General features: G+C 43.4%; 1 protein-coding gene across 4 annotated transcripts in view; it reads left to right on the top strand.

The window, feature by feature from the left end:
- The window catches only part of NEGR1 (neuronal growth regulator 1), a 782301-nt gene that overhangs the window by 461681 nt on the left and 296397 nt on the right, over positions 1–24223 (top strand). The gene's annotated exons all lie outside the window — the stretch shown is intronic.

Genomic DNA, 24223 nt, shown 5'->3' with positions numbered 1-24223 from the left:
AGGTAGTGAACTTTTGTGAATGGCATGTAGCATTTCAGCCGCATTGGTAGGTTACAGCTGAACCCCAGGCAAGCGGTTACATACACTGTTGAAATGCATACAGTACATGGAATCGGTTTTAGGTTAAGTTCTCATCTCTGTGGCTGTAGAACATGCAAAATCTTGCACTTTCCTGACCCGCAGAGAAACCCACTGCACTTTAACAGATGTAAATCAAAAGAACTATCATCTGTGCTCAAAAGAAGTGCTCTGGCAATGTTGGACTAAAGATCTTTAACTAGTCGGATGCTGGCAAAACTTTGCAGCCCCCTATGAGCCGGGGAAGTCCAGGAGACACACTGTAAAAGCAAGAACACCAGGCTTTTAAGTTACCTTTGTGCTAACTTTTATTGTAATATTAAAACAGATGCATACTCACAACCAGCATAGAAACTCAATCTCATCAATATCCAAGAGTCCTGGACAACCTGGTCTATTGAATGAGTCCCAGCTGAAAGAAGTCCCTTAAAAATGGCTGACGTGTTTTGAGCGGAGATCCCCTCTTCCTCAGAGCGAATGAGGATCTCCCCTCGAAAACTCATCAGACATTTTTCAGGATCTTCTTGCGGTTGGGACTCATTCAGTGGACCAGGTTGAGATATTGATGAGTTGGAGTTTCTATGCTGTTTGTGAGTAGTATGTATCTGTTTTAAAATTACAATAAAATATATCACTAAGGTAATGCGCAGGGCTGGTGCACCCTCTGTTCTTACCTTAGCAGATGTGCAGGGGTGCCATTAAATCTTAATGCCCCCCCCCACACACACACACACACATTAGCACAATTTTGTACTTGCCAGAATAGAACGGCACAATTTAAAAAGAATCAGGGGACCGTGGCTTGCAGATTTGGAATTGATACTTGAGGCAGACAATTGGAAGGAGATTTGGCAAGCATCCCAGAACATATATGTCATTGAAACCACCTATAAAGTGCTTTCTAGATGGTATCTAGTACCAACTGGGATAGCTATGTACACTGCAAGCCCTTCCACATGCTTTCCCAGATGTACAGCCCCGTGCACATATCTTCATATATCTTGGACCTGTCCAATAGCACAGTTGTTTTGGCACAATGTCTTCCGAATCCTCTCACAGTTTTTTTGTGTCGAGGTTCAACCAAATCCTTGGGTGGCTTGTTAAACATGCGCCCATAGGAGCAAACTTTGATGCTATTCAAAGCATTACATCTCCTAAACAAATGACAGCCAGAGTCTTGAAGATGCCTTCACTTTGTCATGAAGGCTAGGATCACACAGCCTATGGTTCACGCCAAGGTTGAAGCTCCCCTTCAGGATGGAGTACATAAACAAATGAACGTTTGGCAGCCCTAGGTAGAGAACTTTCTACCCCCCCAATTTTGACTCCTGAGGCAGTGTTTTGAGTGGTTGCAAACACTGCAAACCAAGGCTTCTAGGTCCCCTGGAATGCCCTTTCCCTCCTCCCCTCTGTGTCTTGAGTCTTTCCCTTCTTGTTGTCCCCTCCTGTTCTCCTCCTCCCACCTTTTCTTATACTTCATTTTCCACTTGTCTCATGTCTACATTCCTTTTTCTTTTATACTGCCAACTATGGTAAAACCTCTCCTAGCTTCAACAACTGTTGGAAATGATGTATTATTAGAGGGAGATCTTATGTCTTTGAGGAATGATCTCTCCTGTGCTCCTGTATGACCTGTCCACCCTCCCTGCATAGATGTTTGTTGAATTATAATATTCTGCAGAGGTTTTATTTCCACATTTTTTGAATGATCCTCTAAATTGTCAATAAAACTTTTTGAACAAACTTTTTCCCTGTGTTTCCCAGGGGTAGGGCAGCCTATGATTCAAACACAAATCACAGCAGCAGCAAGGCTTGGTTCATACCCCCAGCCTACTGATTGGACAATGAATGAACAGCAGAATTATGAATCAAAAGCTCAGCTCAGTCATGTCAGCATTAGGGATGAGCTTGGCTTTGGTACAAACTTTGGTTTGGACTGAACCCGTAAGGAAGTTGTCACTCCTGGTCACTACTGCTGCCAGAACTCCACAGCTGCACGTACACAAAAGGGGTGGGGATACTTATGACATCATTGAACTAATATGGTCCCATGGTCATATTAAATCAAAAACCTTGGCCTATTAGGTCAATGATGTCTCAAGTATCCTCACCCCTTCGTGTACGTGCAGCTGAGTAGTTCTGGCAACAAGAAGGCCAGGAATGCTCTGGCAGCACTTTATTGGGCGACTGTGGGTGGGAGTGACAGCTTCCTTCAGGGTTCAGTACTGACCCAAATTTGGACTCAATCTGAGCACATCCCTAGTTGGAATGTTTACTGTCAGCATATGTGAACTGCCTGATTGAAGCCCAATGCTGACAGTCACCCCTGTTAAAATGAGACAAAGATAAATAATTTCAGAACTTTTTCCACTTTTATTGTGACCTATAAACTGTACAACTCAATTGAAAAACAAACTGAAATCTTTTAGTGGGGGGAAGTAAACATAAAAAACTAAAATAATGTGGTTGCATAAGTGTGCACACCGTCTTATAACTGGGGGTGTAGCTGTGTTCAGAATTAAGCAATCACATTCACAATCATGTTAAAAAGGAGTCAGTACACACCTGTCATAATGTAAAGTGCCTCTAATTAACCCCAAATAAAGTTCAGCTGTTCAGTAGGTCTTTCCTGACATTTTCTTAGTCGCATCCTACAGCAAAAGCCATGGTCCGCAGAGAGCTTCCAAAGCATCAGAGGGATCTCATTGTTAAAAGGTATCAGTCAGGAGAAGGGTACAAAAGAATTTCCAAGGCATTAGATATACCATGGAACACAGTGAAGACAGTCGTCATCATCAAGTGAAGAAAATATGTTGCAACAGTGACATTACCAAGAACTGGACGTCCCTCCAAAATTGATGAAAAGACGAGAAGAAAACTGGTCTGGGAGGCTGCCAAGGGGCCTACAGCAACATGAAAGGAGCTGCAGGAATATCTGGCAAGTACTGGCTGTGTGGTCCATGTGACAACAATCTCCCGTATTCTTCATATGTCTGGGCTATGGGGTAGAGTGGCAATTCGGAAGTCTTTTCTTACAAAGAGAAACATCCAAGCCTGGCTAAATTATGCAAAAACACATCTGAAGTCTCCCACAAGCATGTGGGAAAATGTGTTATGGTCTGAGGAAACCAAGGTGGAACTTTTTGGCCATAATTCCAAAAGATATGTTTGGCGCAAAAGTTTAAGTTTAAGGGTGTGCACACTTATGCAACCATATTATTTAAGTTTATTATTTTTACTTCACTTAAAAGATTTCAGTTTGCTGTTAAACTGAGTTGTACAGTTTATAGGTCACATTAAAGGTGGAAAAAGTTCTGAAATGATTTATCTTTGTCTCATTTTTTTACATCACAGAAACCTGACATTTTAACAGGGGTGTGTAGACTTTTTATATCCACTGTACATGAACTTTCACTGAGAATTCTTTATAAATCAAGCCCTAAGTGTACTGCGTCTTTGAGTTGATGCACCAATTTGTTTAGGGCCCTCCTTTCAAAACATTTGCCCATTGTCCTCCTGCCATAAATAATCCTGACCATGTGCCTTGCATTTTGGGTTTGAATCAACAGGTAGCCACACTTTTATTTAAAATTGATCCAGTATGTATTATTTGAATTCTTGATTATGAACATTTACAATATATAGCATTGACGGTTTGAGTGCTTTACATATTGTGCATTCATATCAGTCCCTGCCCCCAAGGAGCTTGCAATCTAAAGTCCCTATTTTACATACTTACGTAGACTTACCAGGACCAATTTAGACAGGAGCCAATTAACCTACCAGCATGCCTTGGATTAAAAAACACAGCAAAATACTTTTTGATATACTGTTGTAATTGTAATTTTCTGTTGGCTACAAATTATCCAGTTTTTGGTCAGACAATTGGCGTTTGGATTAAATACCGAAGAGAGACCTTTATGGGGTTGTAGTGCTGTTATTGATAATGACAGCCGGCTGGCTATACATGCTGTTGTTGTAACAGTATGTATAAGCAATAAAACCAACGAAAAATGGCGCCCATATCGGTATCTGGATGTCTTCAGTTCACACTTCTAGAATATGGCGCCTTCTTTACTGCGCATGCGCCTAGCATATAAATGGACGACGCACGGCTCGGCGTTCATTGGCAAATCCCCCCAGACGACGTGCGTGTGCACGAAACGCGTAGGAGGAGCCAGGAACGCTGTGACGTCACGCCGCCGGAGCATCGTGGAGCTCCGGCGGCCATCTTTACCATTGGACAGTCAGTCCGTTGTTTTATATACACCGCTGTGTACCTTGGATGCTTTATTTGTTAATAAAACCCTTTGTAATCACCTACTACACTATGGAGGCGTCCTTGTTTTGACTCCCTTGGGGAGTATTCATTTGCAGTCATCGCTGGGTAAGGAACGTATGTGATCTTCAAGGAGAAGTCCACAGGCTACCTACCAAGGGATCACACAGAAACATCCAGGAGCTCTTGAGGGAGGCTAGCATACTACCCTATCCTGACCAGCTGATGTCCCTGAGGGGAATACATATTAACAAAACGCTCATTTCTGGTGAGTGTGCATTCTTTCAGCACTATTTTGCACAAACGCCTGAGCACCAGGAGTGCAGAACAGAGAGGAGAACACTAAAAGTCACCCTATTTTATGAACTATCACGTTTGTTCAGTCATTTATTCACATGAATCATCTATTTGTCTTCATTGAGTATCTTGGTTTTGTAGCGCTGCATTTTTGATTTATGTTATTTTAAAGGTGTATGGTTACCTGATGTACAGCTGCTGCAAATAGGTGCGCTCGTATACACATTTTTCTTTACCAGTTTTTGGTCAGAATGCGGACTTTGTAGATCAATTGATCTGTGTCATATAACCGACATTCAGAGAGAATCTTTGTTTTTTTACAGTCCACTGAAACATGATATTGAGAGTTATTGCACATTGGTCTTTTCCATCCTGAAAAAGCCCCATAGATCTTGTATTGCAAGGCAGTGGTGCCCTATAAAGTGTGCTTTGCCCTGAGCCTTAGATAACCGAAGAAAAAAGAATTGTGAAAAGAACAGCCTAAACTCTGCACAGCTACCATACAAACAGAATTCATACACGCTGCATTAGGCTCCATGCACACTGGGTGTTTTAATAACGCTGGTAGCGTTAGCTGTGTAAAGTCGCGTTAAAAGTGCACGTTTTTCTGTTTTTTTCATTAGCGCTTAGCCACGGTTTTATGCGTTTGTGGTATTTAGTGTTTTTTTTCTAAAAAAAACAGCCACAAATGCCAGTTTGCCACGTTTTACTGCATTTTTCAGCATTAGAGCATTTATACAGCATAAAAACTCCTCCAGAAACCCACTAGTTCTGGGTTTTTTCCAGCCAAAAAAAGCCCCTGGCAAAAAACCTGTGCATGGATACATAGGAGAACATGGTGGGGAGGTTTACTAGCTGTAGATAAAAAGCCAAAAGTCAAAAACAGCTGCTGTAAAAACATCCCGTGTGCATGAGGACTCACACAAAATTGTTACTTCTACATAATGGATCATTTTTGTTCTTTTTGTAACCAAGAAGAAATATGATGTTTCGATGTGAATCATTGTTCACTGAGCAGAACAATAAACTCCAATTCCACTCAACACTAGGGGGCAATATTGATTATGCAGATAACACATAAACAATCCCAGGCAACCTGCAGCTATCTGCTCTATGATAAATCTGCTGTTTTTTCGGCTGTACCAGCACTGACAAGGTTTTTTTTTTTCTTTACAAATAATCTCTATTGTTTGCAAATATTATTTGTTGTTTATGCTATTTATGCTATCCTCTATAAAAAATAACAACCATAAGTCTACTGCTCGGCTTCATGGCCATATGTAGAATAGGGGCCACCATTAGATATCATGGGGCCCCATAATGACCACCTGACAGGGCCCCCTCTTGCTCCCCCTCCTCCTCTGTAATGGCAGGGAAGTGACCATGGAGTAGCAGAGCAGCTGAAATGGGAGTGAGCAGCATGCAGTGGCAGAGCAGGGGGCAGTATGTAGTAGCAGAACAGAAGGCAGTATGTAGTTGCAGGTCAGGGCAATGAGAAGCATGGAGTGACAGGGCAGGAAAGTGAACAGTAGGTAGTGGCAGGGCAGAGCAATGAGCAGCATGGAGTGGAAGGGCATCATAGGAGGGCAGGACAATGGGTAGTATGTTGCAGTGCAGTGCAAAGTATGTAGCTGTAGGGCAGTGGGCAGTGTGTAGTGGCAGAGCAGTATACAGTATGTAGCAGCAACAAACAGCATGGAGTTGAAGTGCAGTGGACAGTATGTGATGGCAGGGCAATGGATAGTATGTAGTAGCAAGCCAGTGAACTGATTGTAGTGGTAGGGCAGTGGGCAGTATCTTGTGGAAGGGCAGTAGACAGTATGTAGTGGTAGGGCAATATACAGTATTCAGCAGAAGGCAGTGCCCAGTATGTAGTGGTAGGGCAGTTGGTGTATGTAGTTGCAGGGCAGTAGACAGTATGTAGTTGCAGGGCAGTATGTAGTGGCAGGACAGTATGTAGTGGCTGGACAGTGGGTAGTATGTGGTAGCAGGACAGTAAACAGTATGTAGTTTCAGGGCAGTTTGTAGTGGCAGGACAGTAGGCAATGTGTAGTGGCAGGGTAGTTGACAGTATGTAGTGGCAGGGCAGTGAAGAGTATGTGACGGTAGGACAGTGGGCAGTATGTAGTGGTAGGGCAGTTGGTGTATGTAGTTGCAGGGCAGTATGTAGTGGCAGGACAGTATGTAGTGGCTGGACAGTGGGTAGTATGTGGTAGCAGGACAGTAAACAGTATGTAGTTTCAAGGCAGTTTGAAGTGGCAGGGCAGTAGGAAATATGTAGTGGCAAGGTAGTTGACAGTATGTAGTGGCAGGGCAGTATGTAGTGGCTGGACAGTGGGTAGTATGTGGTAGCAGGACAGTAGACAGTATGTAGTTTCAGGGCAGTTTGTAGTGGCAGGACAGTAGGCAATGTGTAGTGGCAGGGTAGTTGACAGTATGTAGTGGCAGGGCAGTGAAGAGTATGTGACGGTAGGACAGTGGGCAGTATGTAGTGGCAGGGGAGTGTAGAGTATGTGGCGGTATTGCAGTGGACAATATGTAGTGGGAGGGAGGGGCAATAATCAGCATAGAGTGACAGGGTAGTGGGCAGTATGCGATGGGAGGGCAAGGCTGTATATAGTGGCAAGGCAGGATGTAATGGCAGTGCAGTGAGCAGTATGTAGTGGCAGGGCAGTGGAAAGGAGGTATGGACAGCTTGAGGTGATACAGAGCAGTGTCCCCATACATCAGGTGTCCCATACACCAGTTGTCCCCATCACAGTGTCTCCATACATAAGGTGTCCCCATCACAGTATCCCTGTCCTATCCTATCAAAAAAAAAGTTTACCTTTAGTAATACTTTAAGTAGCCAGAAGTTGAGAAGCATGCCTGGTAGTAATCCTATAGGGAAGGCCATTTGCCTGAAGAAGGGGTCTTGCTTGGCATCTTCTGTGGCACGGAGTCACAAGTGGTGCAGAGATGCTGCAGGAATTAACAGGAAACGCTAGTATGTATTAGGCTATCATTAGTTTAGAACAAAAAAAACAGTACCTGTGGCCTCTTATATCAGATGTCCCTATCAGAGCCCCCTTACATCAGGGGTCCTCATTAGAGTCCCCACTTATATCAGTTTCCCCATTAGTCTTCCCTTACATCAGGGTCCTCATCAGAGTGCCCCTTTATATCAACTGTCTGCATCAGAGTGCCCCCTTACGTTAACTGTCTGCATCAGAGTGCCCCCTTACATTAACTGTCTGCATCAGAGTGCCCCCTTACATCAACTGTCTGCATCAGAGTGCCCCCTTACATCAGCTTTCCCTATCAGAGTGCCCCTTACATCAGCTTTCCTTATCAGAGTGCCCCCTTACATTGGCTTTCCCCATCAGTGTGCCCCCTTACATCAGGTATCCCCATCAGTGCCTCTTTATATCAATTGTCCCTATCAGAGTGCCCCCTTACATCAACTGTCTGCATCAGAGTGCCCCCTTACATCAGCTTTCCCTATCAGAGTGCCTCCTTACATTGGATTTCCCTATTAGAGTGCCCCCTTACATCAGGTGCCCCTATCAGAGTGCCCCCTTACATCAGCTTTCCCCATCAGAGTGCCCCCTTACATCAGTTGCTCAGTGCCCTCTTACATCATATGTCCACATTAGAGTCCCCCTTACATCAGCTGTCCCCATCAAACTGCCTCATGGATCATTTGGACTCACTCTCAGAGACCTGGGGGGCATAAAACCTGGGGGTCACAGCCCACCCCAGCACCTCCCTGTATCTGGGCCTGCTATCTGAACCTTCATATGAAGGGGGGGCTGCGCATCTCTCCTCTGAATCATTCAGCTGCTTCCATGTATAATACATATTCTGTATTTATAAACATGGACCCACAGAACAGACTTGTGTATGCATGCTCTCGAAAACCCAGTCTGGGCGTTTCTTCTCCGTTTTAACTTTGCAGATGGTTATTCTTATTCCATGAATCTAGCTTGTGGGACGAACTGATTAAACGTTCATCAGTTTGATATCCCCTTATAAATACCAACCAGATGCTGTTGCCTTTATTCCTTACCCAGAATCCTATTCAGGCCAAACTTCTGATCATCCAATTTAAGCTTGCGACGAGCAGAATATTAAAGAACAATGCGTGGAAGGGAACTGCGGCCGACGAGCCAACGTCTTCCTTTTTAACATTGCTCTTGTGGCTTCAGAGTGTTGGTAAACATTTTGTCTAAATCGATTCCACCTGGACGCCGAAGGAGGGTGTCGGCACTCATGCATAAAACAGCCACAGCTGCTTCTATTGTACCCGATCTCTTTTCATAATTCTTTTATCAGGAGTATCACAGAATAGAGGAGCCTTAGTGCAATTGAAAAATACTTGTTTTGTTTACAGTCTGCGTATTAGGTATTCGCTGTGGACCTTCTGCAGAACAGAAGACTTTTTCACCCCGTATGTCTTTGTGTTCTGCTGTTTCTGGTTAGATTATATTATTTTTTTCTTATATTTTAAAGAAGGATTAGAGTATGTGTTTGTATGACAATCCTCCTCCCTTTGTGTCTCTTCCCGGACCTCGATGAGAGGCCACTGTCATCTTCTCCATGCTGGATTTAGATTGTTACGAGCAGCTTAGAATTTCTCTAGCAACCGTTGGAGGATTTGAAGATTTTTGTTTCTGAAATTTTTTATATGCGTAAGCCAAATATATTGAGATTACCAGGACATAGGCCAGAAAGACTTTTTTAAAGCTTTATGCAGTTCTGGATTGTAAACTGTTTTCATAATTTGCTGAAACCAGCGTGTCATGCACGAGCCATCATCCTATGGTCTAGGTTGGTTAGTTCAAACATCTTCCCCAGTTCAGTCTTTGCTTGAGCAATATCTGAACATCCTGATCATATGGACATTCCTGGTTGTATGTTTTTAGAGTATGTGGAGAGCTGGTTGCTAGTGAAGGGGCCAAGCATAACACCCCTTCACTACCAGGGTATCCATCACCTCTGCCATGTCTCCCGTCTCTTGGCTGGCTGGCTGGCTGGCTGCAGGGGCGGACTGACCATTTGGAAACTTGGGCACTGCCCAAGGGCCTGGGGTCAGTAGGGGGCCCCATGAGATGCCCCTGGTACCTTTTTCATAGGCTTTTTTGAGTTTGGGCAAGGACACAGGGGCCCCATGATCCCCTATTGCCCGGGGGCCCCATGAGTTGTCAGTCCGCCCATGGCTGGCTGCTTTAGCAAGTGACACAAATACAGTAGTCCTTAGCAATGGCAATATAGCTTCCTCTGGACAGCATTCTGCTCATTGCATTCTATACTGTATCTTCTCTAACCTCTCCAGTCCACTGCTGTAAGCCCTTTTCTTTTGATAGGCCTTACATGCACCCCTATAGAGCAACCTTTCTCAACCGTTTCAACACAAAGGGACCCTTGAAATAGCTTTCCAGTCTCAGGGAACCCCTGCTAAAAATTACTATATCTACAGCTCATGATACATTAATGTGATGGTCAATGGGAAGAATGCTAGTTACACTTGTGGTCATTGAGGAGAATTACCCCCTTAAAGGTAGCTAAAAGATCAATGGTGTCCGTGGGAACTTATCTGAGAGGCAGAAATTGCTCATTGCTTAAGGATCCCCTAGCATTCCTCTGGAAGAACCCTAGGGTTCTGTAGAACCCTGGTTGAGAAACCCTGCTTTAGGAAATTCAACCCAGGCAATGTATTTGAACAATAAAAATCTTTTACTGAGGTAGTTGAAGGCAACAAACAAACTGTTCTCAAAGACAAATTCCACACACTTCCCTGTACAAAGTTCTCTAGAGCCCCTGAGTAGTGTCCCATGAGGTACCACAGATGGCAAAGCCCACAGAATCCTTCTCAAGGCAAGAGTTCATAATAGGCAGTAAGTCCACAAGAGGTAGCAATAATCCATAACAGGGTCCAGCTTAAGGTAGCACAATTCCATATACGTCCAAAGGTTTCAGTCTCCACTGAGAACCCTGATTGGGCTCCCCCAAGAGGTGGTTCAAACCCACAGCATAATGGCTACATTTTGGCAGTCTTCCCACAAGGTCTCTCTCTCTCAGGGCACTAATGAGCCCCTATTTATAGGGTATGACCTGCAGAGGGTGGTAATCCTTTCTGAAAAGAGTGGGAAAACCTGCCCAGCAGCATTAACCCTTCCTCACCAGGAACCACTAGTTCATCAGGTCAACCTAAGGACAAAGTGAAACACATCTACATTGTAACAATTAGCTTTGACATGATTAACCTCATAGCATGAACACAGAAGAAATGTTTTAATATTTCAGAACCCTCTTGGAAGCATTTGCATACATGTGCATTTCTGATTGTATGTCCTTTCAAACCTTTGAAGCTTTATGCTGTTCTGTGTGTTAAATTGTCTTCAGAATGTGTAGAAACCAGCATGTCATGCACCAGCCATGATCCCATGGTCCAGGTTGATTAGTTCACACATCTTCCCCGGTTTAATGGGCATCTTGACATGGAACATCCTGACCATGTGTGCATTCCTTGTTTTACATGTTGATTTGTAGCCATGTGATTTTGCTATTTGCATCAATGAGCAAGATTGTTGTTAAAGTTATCACTGAGTGTAAATTTATTGGATAATTTTGTGATTCCCAAACCATTACAGTTGTGTTCAAAATAATAGCAGTGTGTTGAAAAAGTGAATGAAGCTCAAAATCCTTCTAATAGCTTGTATTTCCATACACACAAATGCATTGGGAACACGACACATTCTATTCCAAATCAAAACATGAAGAAAAATACATCAAATTTGTGTTCCTCTAAAAAAATTGAAGAAAAGTAAATATTAGACTGTTCAAAAAACTCAAACATTCACTATATAAACTGAAAAATGTTTGAAGATTTTGCTTTCCTTTGAATCACTTAATGAATATTTGGTTGTAGTCGCACTGTTTCTGAGAACTGCTGTACATCTGTGTTGCATGGAGTCACTCAACTTCTGGCCCCTGTGAACAGGTATTCCAGCCCAGGATGATTGGACTACATTCCACAGTTCTTCTCTATTTCTTGGTTTTGCCTCAGAAACGGCATTTTTGATGTCACCCCACAAGTTTTCTATTGGATTAAGATCCGGGGATTGGGCTGGCCACTCCATAACGTCAATCTTGTTGGTCTGGAACCAAGATGTTGCACGTTTACTGGTGTGTTTGAGGTCGTTGTCTTGTTGGAACACCCATTTCAAGGGCATTTCCTCTTCAGCATAAGGCAGCATGACCTCTTCAATTATTCTGATGTATTCAGACTGATCCATGATCCCTGGTATGTGATAAATAGGCCCAACACTGTAGTATGAGAAACATCCCCATTTCATGATGCTTGCACCACCATGCTTCACTGTCTTCACAGTGTACTGTGGCTTGAATTCAGTGTTTGGGGGTCGTCTGACAAACTGTCTCTGGCCACTAGACCCAAAAAGAACAATCTTACTTTCATCAGTCCACAAAATGTTGCGCCATTTCTCTTTAGGCCAGTCAATGTGCTCTTTGGCAAATTGTAACCTCTTCAGCACATGTCTTTTTTTCAACAGTGGACTTTGCGGGGACTTCTTGCAGATAGCTTGGCTTCACATAGGCGTCTTCTAATTGTAACAGTCCTCACAGGGAACGTCACACCTTCTTTCATCTTCCTGGAGCTGATTGTTGGCTGAGTCCGCGCCATTTTGGCTATTCTTCTATCCATTCGAATGGTAGTTTTTCGCTTTCTTCCACGTCTTTCAGGTTTTGGTTGCCATTTTAAAGCATTTGCAATCATTTTATCTGAGCAGCCTATCATTTTCTGCACTTCTTTATATGTTTTCTCCTCTCCAATCAATTTTTTAATCAAGGTACGCTGTTCTTCTGAACAATGTCTGGAACGACCCATTTTCCTCAGAATTTCAGAGAGAAATGCACTGTAACCAGCATGTACAACATTTGCTGCCTTCCTTCCTTAAATAAGGGCAATAATTACCACCTGTTTTTCAAAGAATGAATGACCTCACTAATAGAACTCCACACTGCTATTATTTTGAACATGCCCCTTTCAATGAGTGATTCAGTTACACAGAATCAGCAGCATGCATGTCATGACTGTTGGGTCTGTTGGATTTCTATTACTCTACTACACCTGCTAGTAAATTATTTGCCATGTAGAAATATTATTTCTACCAAAAACAATGATTGATCAGGTTAGTGATGTCTGACTGCTATTATTTTGAACACAACTGTATAAGTCCTCTTCCTCCATAACAGCATTTAGCAAGCCTAAGCACCTGTTTTGGCTCTGCTGCAGGCCAGCAAGGTCTATTCCAGGTCCATGTATCACTGGTGAAGATCATATGCATCACGAGAAGATGGTGGAGGCATCTGCTGTGGTAAGAAGGAGTATCTGGTCTTCCAAAAATTACTCCCTATTGTGAGGTTTCCGAATCCTGCTTGCCCTACTGGAACCAGATAATGAACTGGCAGTCAATGGAAGGAAGTAGCGAATCATCACACATAAGTGTTCTGTCCTTACTACATGTTTCCCTGTGTGTAACTCAACATGCAGCTAAACCCTCCTATTCTGCAATTGGCTAGACTGAATGTAATCTTGAAGCTTTATTAACAAAACAGGGTGGGGTGAAACTATTGTAAAAGGCAGATAGGAAGTACATACAATCAATGTAGGAAACTTATAGACAATACAGTGAAATAACTAGGCTGCAGATGGCAATAAATCCATGCTCACCAGCAATGCTGCCTGTAGGGAATGTAAGCTTAGTTCACAAAATGTGCTGTAGTGATGGCTGGCTTTCTATCCCTCAGTTCTCAAGATGGAGTCTGAGCTCTCAGGATGCACTTGTTTCCTTTTCTGAGCATGAAGGTTGATGGGAATTGTTATTAACCACTTGCCCTCCTGAGGATTTACCCCCTTAATGACCAGGCCTCTTTTTGCTACTTGGCGCTGCACTAATTCAACTGATAATTGCGCGGTCATGCAATGCTGCTTCCAAACGAAATTTATGTCCTTTTTTTCACACAAATAGAGCTTTCTTTCAATGGTATTTGATCACCTGTGCGCTTTTTATTTTTTACGCTATAAACAAAAACAGACCAAAAATTTTGAAGAAAAACGATATTTTTTACTTTCAGCTATAAAAAATATATAGTAAACTCAAAGTTAGTTATAAATTTAGGCCAAAATGTATTCTGCTCCATGTTTTTGGCAAAAAAAAATCCCAATAAGTGTATATTGATTGCTTTGTGTGAAAGTTATAGCTAGTTTAACGGACAATTGCGCGGTCATGCAATACGGTACATAAATGAAATTTACATCCTTTTTTTCCCCACAAATTGAGCTTTCTTTTGGTGGTATTTGATCGCCTGTGCGTTTTTTATTTTTTGCGCTATAAAAAAAAAAGGCTGACAATTTTGAGGAAAAATACAATATTTTGGACTTTTTGCTATTATTATTATTATTACATCGAGTTTATATAGCGCCAAAGGGTTTGCTCAGCACTGTACAATAGGGGGGGGACAATACATGGCACAGTACAAAAACAGACAGCGTACGCTATAAAACATGTCCAGTAAAAAAAAATTTAAAAATCAAATTTAGTCATAAATTTCTGCCAAAATGCATTCTGCGACATGTCTTTGCTAATAAAAACACAATACGTGTAAATTAATTGGTTTACGTGAAATTTATAGCGTTTACAAATGGCGGGAAAGATACTGGGATTTTTAATTTTTTGTTATACTAATAATGGCGGTGATCAGTGACTTATGGCGGCGATCAGCGACTTATGGAGGGACTTCTGACACTGGGGAGGAATTGACTTGGGGTCACTGACATCCGCAGTGACACCAATACAGTGATCAGTGCAAAAAAAAAAACACTGACACTGTACTAATGGCACTGGGGAGGAAGGGGTTAACTTTATTATTCAGTGAAAGGGTCAACTGTGTGAGGGGAGTGTTTTACTAGGGGGCGGGGGGGGTGTTCTGCACGGAGACACACTGATCCGGACAGATAAACTCTTCTGTCCCGATCAGCATGTCAGGAGCTGTCAGGGAACTGACAGAGAGCAGAGTTACTGCAGCCCTGCTCTCTGTCAGTGATTGCCGCTAATCGCCGGGACACAGCCGGTAACGATCGGCTGTGACCCGGTGACTGACATCCGCGGCCGTGATCGGCGGGACAGGTAGGGCGGCAGCACGCTTTGCGCGTGCCCCCTACCTGTTTTGAAAACACACATTTTAAAACGTGGTTTTGCCCAGCCGTGCCGCCCTGCCGCCGTATTTCTACAGTGGCTGGGCGGCATGTAGTTAAAGGTAAACCATTTCTACCTTCTATAAAACGGTACATTTATTCAGGGCTCCATCTAGTGACCAAATGTAATATTGCAGGGAGAACACAATGAATGTCCCTGCTAAAGGCAAAACAATAAGCAAAATCTATATAAAGGTGAGGGTCTGGTCAGGCAGTATTCAGACATAATTGTGTAAGAGGCAGAAGGCCAAGTCTTGTAGTAGATACACAAAGTTCAGGCTGGGGTTGTGTTCAGGGTAGCAAAAAGGTTGCACTGCAAACAGTCATTATTACTATTATTATACAGGATTTATATAGCGCCAACAGTTTGCTCAGCGCTTTACAATATAAGGGAGACAATACAGCAACAATACAGTTCAATACAAGAGGGATAGGAGGGCCCTGCTCCTTGGAGCTTACAATCTAAAAGAAGTAATAGCAAGGTGCTAACAGAAATAAACTCCAAAATGTTGCTAGTGCACTGAACCAGATGTAAAATTGACCCTTAGCAAAAAAATTGCTGTGCAAACACCTCAGTAATGGCACAACTATCTCAATATAATCCTATAATGAATCTAATATGTTAATTTTCTATGATCGTCAGCTCCATCTAGTGGCCATATTGCAGTATTTTTCTGAAATTCTTCAATCAGGAAAATACAGTATTATGGCCACTAGATGGAGCTGATGATCACAGGAAATAGAGAAATTAGACACATTACAGGAATTATTCATGACAACAGTGTGAATGCTAAAGCCTTTGCATGGTGAATATTTTAGAAATAGACCCCTTAGTGATGACAGGACAATGCTTGCAGCATCTGAGCATGCACTACCCTATGTAGACCAGCAGACATCTAGAAACAGCATTCCTGAACCATGTTGGCAGCTACCCACCGGTAACGTATGGTCCACTGGATCCGTACAGCCGGTACCACTCACCTACTGTACATTGTGAGCTGTATGTTTTAGCTGTACCTGCTGTCTCATATGCAAATGACATTCTCTGCCATCTGCTCCTGCACATCTCAACCACCCTATCCAAAATGGCTAATAGAGTCGAGAGAAGCAAATTATGCTTTGTGACTTAAATCATTATTTTTCAGTTAATACTTGGCAGGTGTCATTAGAATGAGGACATTCTCCCACCGCGCCGGCTCATTTAACCTCCTCCTAGAACCATCGCCTCTTCAGGCTATGCTTTGCCGTGGTTTTTCTTCCCAAGGCGGTGTGCTGCCGACACAAACATGTTGCGCTAGCTGTACTTTCCCAAACTTTGGGAAACACTTTAATAATGAAGGGCTGAACTGAACTCAGCATCACCGTGTTGAACAATTATCCCCGACCTCCAGGCACAGAGCAGCATTCAAAGATGCTGACTGCATGCAGTTTTGTGAGTTAAACAACTAAATAGAAAAAGAAGTAAAAAATGTCAAATTTCCATAACACATGAATTTAAAGCCCAGGTGAACTTCCAGATTAATGCAGGCCATAGATGGGGAGAAAACCGGCCGATGTTTCTTAAAAAAAAAACGAAAAATCGGTTGTTCAAGCGGCTGACGTTACCAGGAATGGTAATAAAATCGGCCGATTTTCATCCCGTCTACAGCCGGCAAAAAGTGTCCCTGCAGAGAGCTCCGCTATTTCTTTGACAGTGCTTTGACATTTATAGCGGTTGCAACAATGTATCTACAGTATTTGTATCCATTTCAGATACAGATGTTTTTATTTGGAAACAAATAGATACATTGTTGCAACCGCTATAAATGTCAAAGCACTGTCAAAGAAATAGCGGAGCTCTCTGCAGGGACACTTTTTGCCAGACTGGAATTCTTCTTCTTCTTCATCCTCTTCTTCTTTATCTTCTTCATCCTCTTCTTCTTCTTCCTCCTCTTCTTCTTCTTCCTCTTCTTCATCCTCTTCTTCTTCATTCTCTGCTTCATCCTCTTCTTCATCCTCTTCTTCTTCCTCTTCATCCTCTTCATCCTCTTCTTCTTCTTTTTGTCTTCCTCTTGCAGGTCACTGCTCATGCGCAGATTTTTTATCGGTAAAAGATCGGCCGATTTGCCCATAATTGCCGCAAAGATCGGCCGATCGGCAAAATCGGCCGATCTTTTTCCAACTTTACCGATAAAAGAAATCTGCCAAAATACAGAAAAATGGCCGAACAATTATCCCACTAACGATCCGAAAATCGTCCAATTTTATTTTCGGCCGAAAAATCGGCCGATTTTCAACCCATCTATGGCCTGCATAAGTCAGCTAAATACATTGCAGGGGCATTAGAGCAGAGAGTGTGCAACGTTTTACCGTTTCAGTTCTTTAGAAAGCAGCCACAGCTGAAGGGTAGAAAAGCCTGTTCCCTGCCAGCATGCAGCAGAGAAAGACCCTTGTTCTCTATGTGGGAGCGGTGGTCTCCCGCATCATATAAAGCCCAGGTGAACTTCCAGATTAATGCCCCGTACACACGATAAGAAAATTGTATGAAAATTTTCGCAGAACCACTGATGGAACGATTTTCTCTTCGTTGGATGTTTTAACTGATAACGATATTGTGAACGAAAAAATCCGGTTGAACAACAGTGAAAAATGTTGTCGTTTTGCATACGAACGATCGATTTTCTATGCAGTGGTATGACGGTCGTACGAAAAAAATCTATCAAGCGCGATCATGCATGAGCGGAAACAGAAGATGACTCGGATGTTTATGTCCGAGGAATCTTCGTAAACACGAACAAAAAATCCAAATGTTAAAAGTAGATTGGCCTAATGAGATAATGAAACCAGAATTCTGCAGATTATATTTTATGTATCACTATTTATGTATATAGGTCATGGAATATGTAGGTAATATACTGTATGGGCAGCACAGTGGCTTAGTGGTTAGCACTTCTACCTGGCAGTACTAGGGTCGTCGGTTTGATTCCCAACCACGGCACCACCTGCCTGGAATTTGCATGTTCTCCCTGTGCCTGCGTGGGTTTCCTCCGGGTACTCCGGTTTCCTTCCACACTCCAAAGACATGCTGGTAGGTTAACTGGCTCCTGTCTAAATTGTCCCTAGTATGTGTATGTATGAATGTGAGTTAGGGACCTCAGATTGTACTCCCCTTGAGGGTTAGGGACTGATGTGAATGTACAATATATATGTAAAGCACTGCGTAAACTGACGGCGCTAAACAAGTACCTGAAATAAATAAATAAAATATGTAGGTAATGTAATAAACAATATTATACTCATTGCTGGTAATCGTTGTGTATATCGCTCGTTCTGGATGGAAGGGTGTGGCTACAAGGTCACACGCACACCGCATCACTTCCACTTGTACGGAAGACGTCATCACTACGTATTGCCCGACGAGCAATTTTTTTAGATTGGTTAATGTGGGCCACAATTTCGACCAACGAACGAACGACCGGATGACCGATCTGTCGATTTTCTAATCCTGTATTCCCACCTTAAGTCAGCTAAATGCATTTCAGTGGCATTAATACAGAAGGTGTGCACATTTTTACTGTTTAATTTCATTAGAAAGGCCACAGCCTGCAGAGAAGAAAAGTCTGTCCCCTGCCATGCACCATTTTATTTCTTTTGGGCAATTTTTTTTTTGGGGCGGGGGGGAGGGGGTTGGGAAATGTGAAAAAAAAAAAAATTCAGCCCCGGGTGCCAGGTGCGCTAGGTACGCCACTGGTGCACATAACCATGTAGTGCAGTATGGGAGAATGCATGGAGTGGAGACTTTAGAGGAAAGCTCCCTTGTCTCCTCCTCCCATGCTAGTCTCCAGGACTTCTCCAGAGCTTCCCCCATCCTCTGGAACTCTCTACCGCAATTTATCAGACTATCGCCTACTCTGCTCACTTTTAGGTGATGTCTGAAAACGTATCTCTTCAGGGAAGCCTATCCTGCCCTCAGCTAATAATGGAATCTTCTACTCTTCCAAGCACTCCATCCCCCACAGTTACTACCTTTTGTACCACTAGCCCCTCCCTCTTAGATTGTAAGCTCCAAGGTACAGGGCCCTCCTAACCCTCTTGTATTGAACTGTATTGTTGCTGTATTGTCTCCCGTTATCTTGTAAAGCGCTGAGCACAATGTTGGCGCTATATAAATCTTGAATAATGATAAAAAATCCATAGGTCCCAGTAGGCACAGGGGAGCACCCATATACCTGAATATGGGCAGCCCGGCTGGGGGGACATTAAGGTGCCATTCACATCTCGCAATTTGGGATCACAGACAGAATTGCTCTGTTTCTCAACCACAGCATAATTGGCTGTGTGCGTTTGGCTGCCATCATCCTTCAATGGCATCCCAAACAAGATACAATTTTGCAGCAAATGTTGGAATTGCAACAAACCTTCGCAGCTGCACAAATCGCGCAAAGCTTGTTGCCTGAAAAGGAGCAGGAGCTTCTTTTCAGGCAACAAATGCGCGTAGGGCAGCCCATTAAAGTGAAAGGGCTGCCCTATGCGACATGAAGAATTGCGTAAAAATAGTGATGTCAAAATCGCAACATGATTTTGACGTCACGATTTTCACGCAGTTCTACGTGTCCCATAGGGGGGCCTCCGAAGAGAGAGAGCAGAGGAGAACATTTTGGAAAAATAAGCAAGAGCATGTAAGGCCTGTTTCACACCTATGCGATTTTCATTGCGTTTTGAATTTTGCAGGAACTCAGTACAGTCCATTTAACATGGTTTCCTATGGATTTACATCTGTGCTTTTTCCACTGGTGCGTTTTTTGGAAAGGGTCAGGGACTTTTTTTTTTTTCCACAGCAGGTTGCTTTTTTGGTTCCATTGACTTCAATGGAAATGCAGCAGAAATCGCTTGCATTTTTCATGCATTTCTACTGCATTTTTGCTAGTTTCTCCTGCAAGACAACAGACACCTCCGAAAAACACAAAATGCAAAATGTATCAAAAAATACAAAATGCACTGGGAAAACCACAAACTGCATAGGTGTGAACCCGGCCTCAGTCCTGCTATCAGTATTCTTTATTTATTTCAGGCACTTATATAGAACGAGCGATATGAGTATAATATCGTTTATTACATCACCTACATATTTTATTTATTTATTTCAGGTACTTATATAGCGCTGTCAATTTACACAGCGCTTTACATATATATTGTACATTCACATCAGTCCCTAACCCTCAAGGGGTGTACAATCTAAAGTCCCTAACTCACATTCATACATACACATGCTAGGGCCAATTTAGACAGGAGCCAATTAACCTACCAGCATGTCTTTGGAGTGTGATGAAACCGGAGTACCCAGAGGAAACCCACACAGGCACAGGGAGAACATGCAAACTCCAGGCAGGTGGTGCCGTGGTTAGCATTCAAACTGATGACCCCAGTATTGCCAGGCAGAAGTGCTAACCATTTAGCCACTGTGCTGCCCATCAGTATCTTATTTTACAAGGAGAAATAAATAAATGTTAGCTTTAGCCTTGTTCACACAGGCGTACTACAATGTATGACCATGAGGGGGCAGTGTTTGATCACAAGGGCATGCAGAGGTGTTCTGTGCTTTCCCATTCATATCCATTGGAATGCAGCGGCTGCACGGACCCAGTGGCTTTACGATTGCTGGTGCACAGCCCTGTACTCAAACTGGTTGCATTGGGGGCCTTGCACCCACATGGCTGTCAAATTGGAAACAGCAGCTGCATCCCAATGGACATGAATGAGACTGCCTGTATTGGAAAGTACAGAACACCTCTGCACCCCTGTGCGGGCAAACACTGCCCTCTAATGGCCGTATAGTGCAGTACATCCCATGAATGAGGCCTTCATATCACTTTAATAAGACAAAAAAAAGTAAATAAACTTGCTGTAAGCCCATATTTGGGAGCCGAGCCCCTGGGGCCCTGCTTGTCTTCACTTCTTTTTAGTTCTATGTGAATTTGTGAGAAATTGCGATATGTAAATAACTGTTCTCACAAATACTCCAGGTGATGTATTTAACATCTGCACACTTAGGAAGTGATAAACTGAAAACGTGCTATTTAGGGAAAATAATGTTTTATTTCACAGCCAAACTCCAGGCAAGCAGCTAAGCGCAAAGATGAAATTAACTCCTTAATGCCGCCTCCCAGTGGCCCTTCAAGTGGGCTTTAATACCCTGGGAGCGGTGCAGCTTCAGTATCATTGGACCTCGTTGATTGGCTTGGTCCCATAATCAGGAGCCCGTCTTGTTGGCTCCCGATCAGTGTGTTGGGACCATGCAGCACACAACCACGACCGACTCAGCACACAACCGCAGGCCATCATGGATGCATTTAGTAACTTCAGCTCCAGAAAATGTTACCCTTTTCATGACCAGGCCATGTTTTTTATTGCTATGCAGCACTGAGCTACTTTAACTGGCAATTGCACAGCCATGCAACACTGTACCCAAATGAAAAATATAGCATTTTTTTCACACACACTTTCTTTTGGTGGTATTTTATCACCACTGGGTTTTTTTTTATTTTTTTGCTATGTAAATTAAAAAAAAAACACGAAAATTAAAAAAAAAACTCTATATTTTCTATTTTCTGTTCTAAAACATATCTGATAACAAATAAAAAAAATCGAATTTCTTTATATATGTAGGCCAAAATGTATTCTGTATGTCTTTGGTGAAAAAAAAATCCCAATGAGGGAATTCAGGAAAGAATGTTTTTCCCTGCAGGAGCCAATTGGATCATGCTTTGTTGGGTTTATTGCCTTCCTCTGGATCAGCTGTGGATGTAGGATTATAACTGTGGTTTTTTTTTAATGGTTGAACTGGATGGACTGTTGTCTTTTTTCAGCCAGACTAACTATGTAACTGTGTAATGAGTAAACAAGATATAATTAAGTAAATAAATATATTTGTTTATGTGAAAGTAGTAGCATCTACAAACAGTGGTGTATGTACTGGAAGTTTTTTTATATATACTAGTAATAGCGGTGATCTTATAGTGAAACTGTGATAGTGCGGCGAGCAATCTGACAGTAACTGATGCTGGGTGGGAAATGACTAACTGACACTGACATCTCCAGTGACACTAATACAGTGATCAGTGATAATACTATACACCACGGGTGTCAAACCGGCGACCTTCCAGCTGTTGCGAAACTACAAGTCCCATGAGGCATTGCAAAATTGACAGTTACAAACATGACTCCTAAAGGCAGAGGCATGATGGGACTTGTAGTTTCGCAACAGCTGGAGGGCCGCCAGTTTGACACCTCTGCTATACACTGTCACTGTACTAATGACACTGGCTAGGAAGGAGCTAACATCTATGGGCAATCAACTGGTTAACTGTGTGCCTAACAATGTGTAGTGTGTGCTGCTTTTACTACTAGATGTGACTGCTTTATCTCCCTGCTTTGCAGGGAGAAAAAAACAAAACAGCCACATCCCTGTTCTCCATTCATAGCCCTGTGTTGTTAGTAAACAAAGAGCTCTGAGCTGTCATTTGCTAAGCTGATCAGCAGGTCCCAAATCATTGGCCGGGACCTGCTAATCGGCTTGAACTGTAGCGAATGACAGCACAGATGGGGTGGTGGGTGGGCGTGCGCAGGGGCGGACTGACAACTCATGGGGCCCCCGGGCAATAGGGGATCATGGGGCCCCTGTGTCCTTGCCCAAACTCAAAAGAGCCTATGAAAAAGGTACCAGGGGCATCTCATGGGGCCCCCTACTGACCCTGGGCCCTCGTGCAAGGCCCGAGTTTCCAAATGGTCAGTCCGCCCCTGGGCGTGCATGTCCCCTACCTGGAAGTCCAAGATCATGTATGTGATCTGGTGCAGCAGGACTGCTCTGCCACAGTAGCGGTCCGCAAGTGCAAGACAGGATCAAACAGCCTTTTTACACAACACGGAGGATTAACCCCTTAGGTTCCACAGTGAGCATAACAAGTATTCTTTATTGCATATACAGACTGCTGTGGGTTTAGTAACACTTTATTCCCTGGTAATCCCCGTCACACTAACAAGGGTATTGTCTCTTTAAATCGATCTCCAGCCTTCCCTTCAGTGTTTCAGCATGCAGGCTCCTCTGCTGTACTGAAAGGGCTACTTCTGATTCCACTGCACACTGTGAGTTTCTCACAGCGTCTAATAAAAGCTGAAGCAAGACAGATAGAGCTCACCTCATATCCTGGCTGGAGGACATCCAGCATCATGTAGCTCTTTCCACAACATCCTGACTGTCCCTGGCCCACCCCTTTTCAGTCATTGGATTTCAATTCTTTCTATCATGGAGGCTCACCATCACATACAGGTGTTACCTAGGGTGGTCTGCATACAAATACATCCTGCCTAAGGCTGGCCATACACTATACAATTTTCTGGCCAATTTCCTTTAGATTTTCCTTTCACTATGTAGTGCAAGGGTCTGTGTAACTGGATACAATTGAAAGTGTTGTTTAGGTTTGACCTCATATTATATGGTTTTTGGTAAATCTAAAGCAACATTCTCAAGAACATTGTATAATGTATGGTCAGCCTAAGAATGCCCAGTTCTCCAAGCTGACATCCACCCATGAAGGCATTTTAGCATTTGCATAACTCCTCCCAAAAGCCAGCCCACTGCTTACATCAGGGTTGGGGGCTCTTGAATTGAGGCAGGGTGCTGTGATGTTATCAGTAAATTATGTGTAGTTCCCTGTTGGCCCCTCCCAGCAGCCATGATCTACCATTGCCACTCTCTTGGCCTCAGAGACTCCTCCCTCTCCTGGCTCTCTTCCTATCTATCCCAACGCTCCTTCAGTGTTACCTATAACGCTGCCACCTCCCCCTCACTCCCCCTCTCTGTTGGGGTCCCCCAAGGCTCTGTCCTCGGGCCCCTTCTCTTCTCCATCTACACCTTATCCCTTGGCCAACTGATATACTCTCACGGCTTCAACTACCATCTCAAATCTATATCTCTACCCTTCTCCTCACCCCTTCAGTCTCCGCCCGAATCACTAGCCTACAGTACGACATATCGGATTGGATGTCACTCCACTTCCTCAAACTGAACCTTTCCAAAACCAAGCTCCTAGTTTTCCCCCCAGCCCGCGCCCCCCCCGACTTCTCCATCATGACCAACAATGCCACCATCAGCCCCACCCCGCAAGCCAAAGTACTTGGTGTCATCCTAGACTCCAATCTGTCCTTCCAGCCCCAAGTCCAATCACTGACAAACTCATGTAGACATCACCTCCGCAGCATCTCCAAAATCCGCACGTTCCTAACCCCAGAAACTACTAAACAACTCATCCACTCCCTCATCATATCACGACTTG

This window comes from Staurois parvus, unplaced genomic scaffold, assembly GCF_062004578.1.
Source record: "Staurois parvus isolate SC_StPar_1 unplaced genomic scaffold, SC_StPar_1.0 ptg000578l, whole genome shotgun sequence".
NCBI classification, from domain to species: domain Eukaryota; kingdom Metazoa; phylum Chordata; class Amphibia; order Anura; family Ranidae; genus Staurois; species Staurois parvus.
The sequence above is the reverse complement of the archived record's forward strand: the minus strand, read 5'-3'. Positions and strand labels throughout refer to the sequence as shown.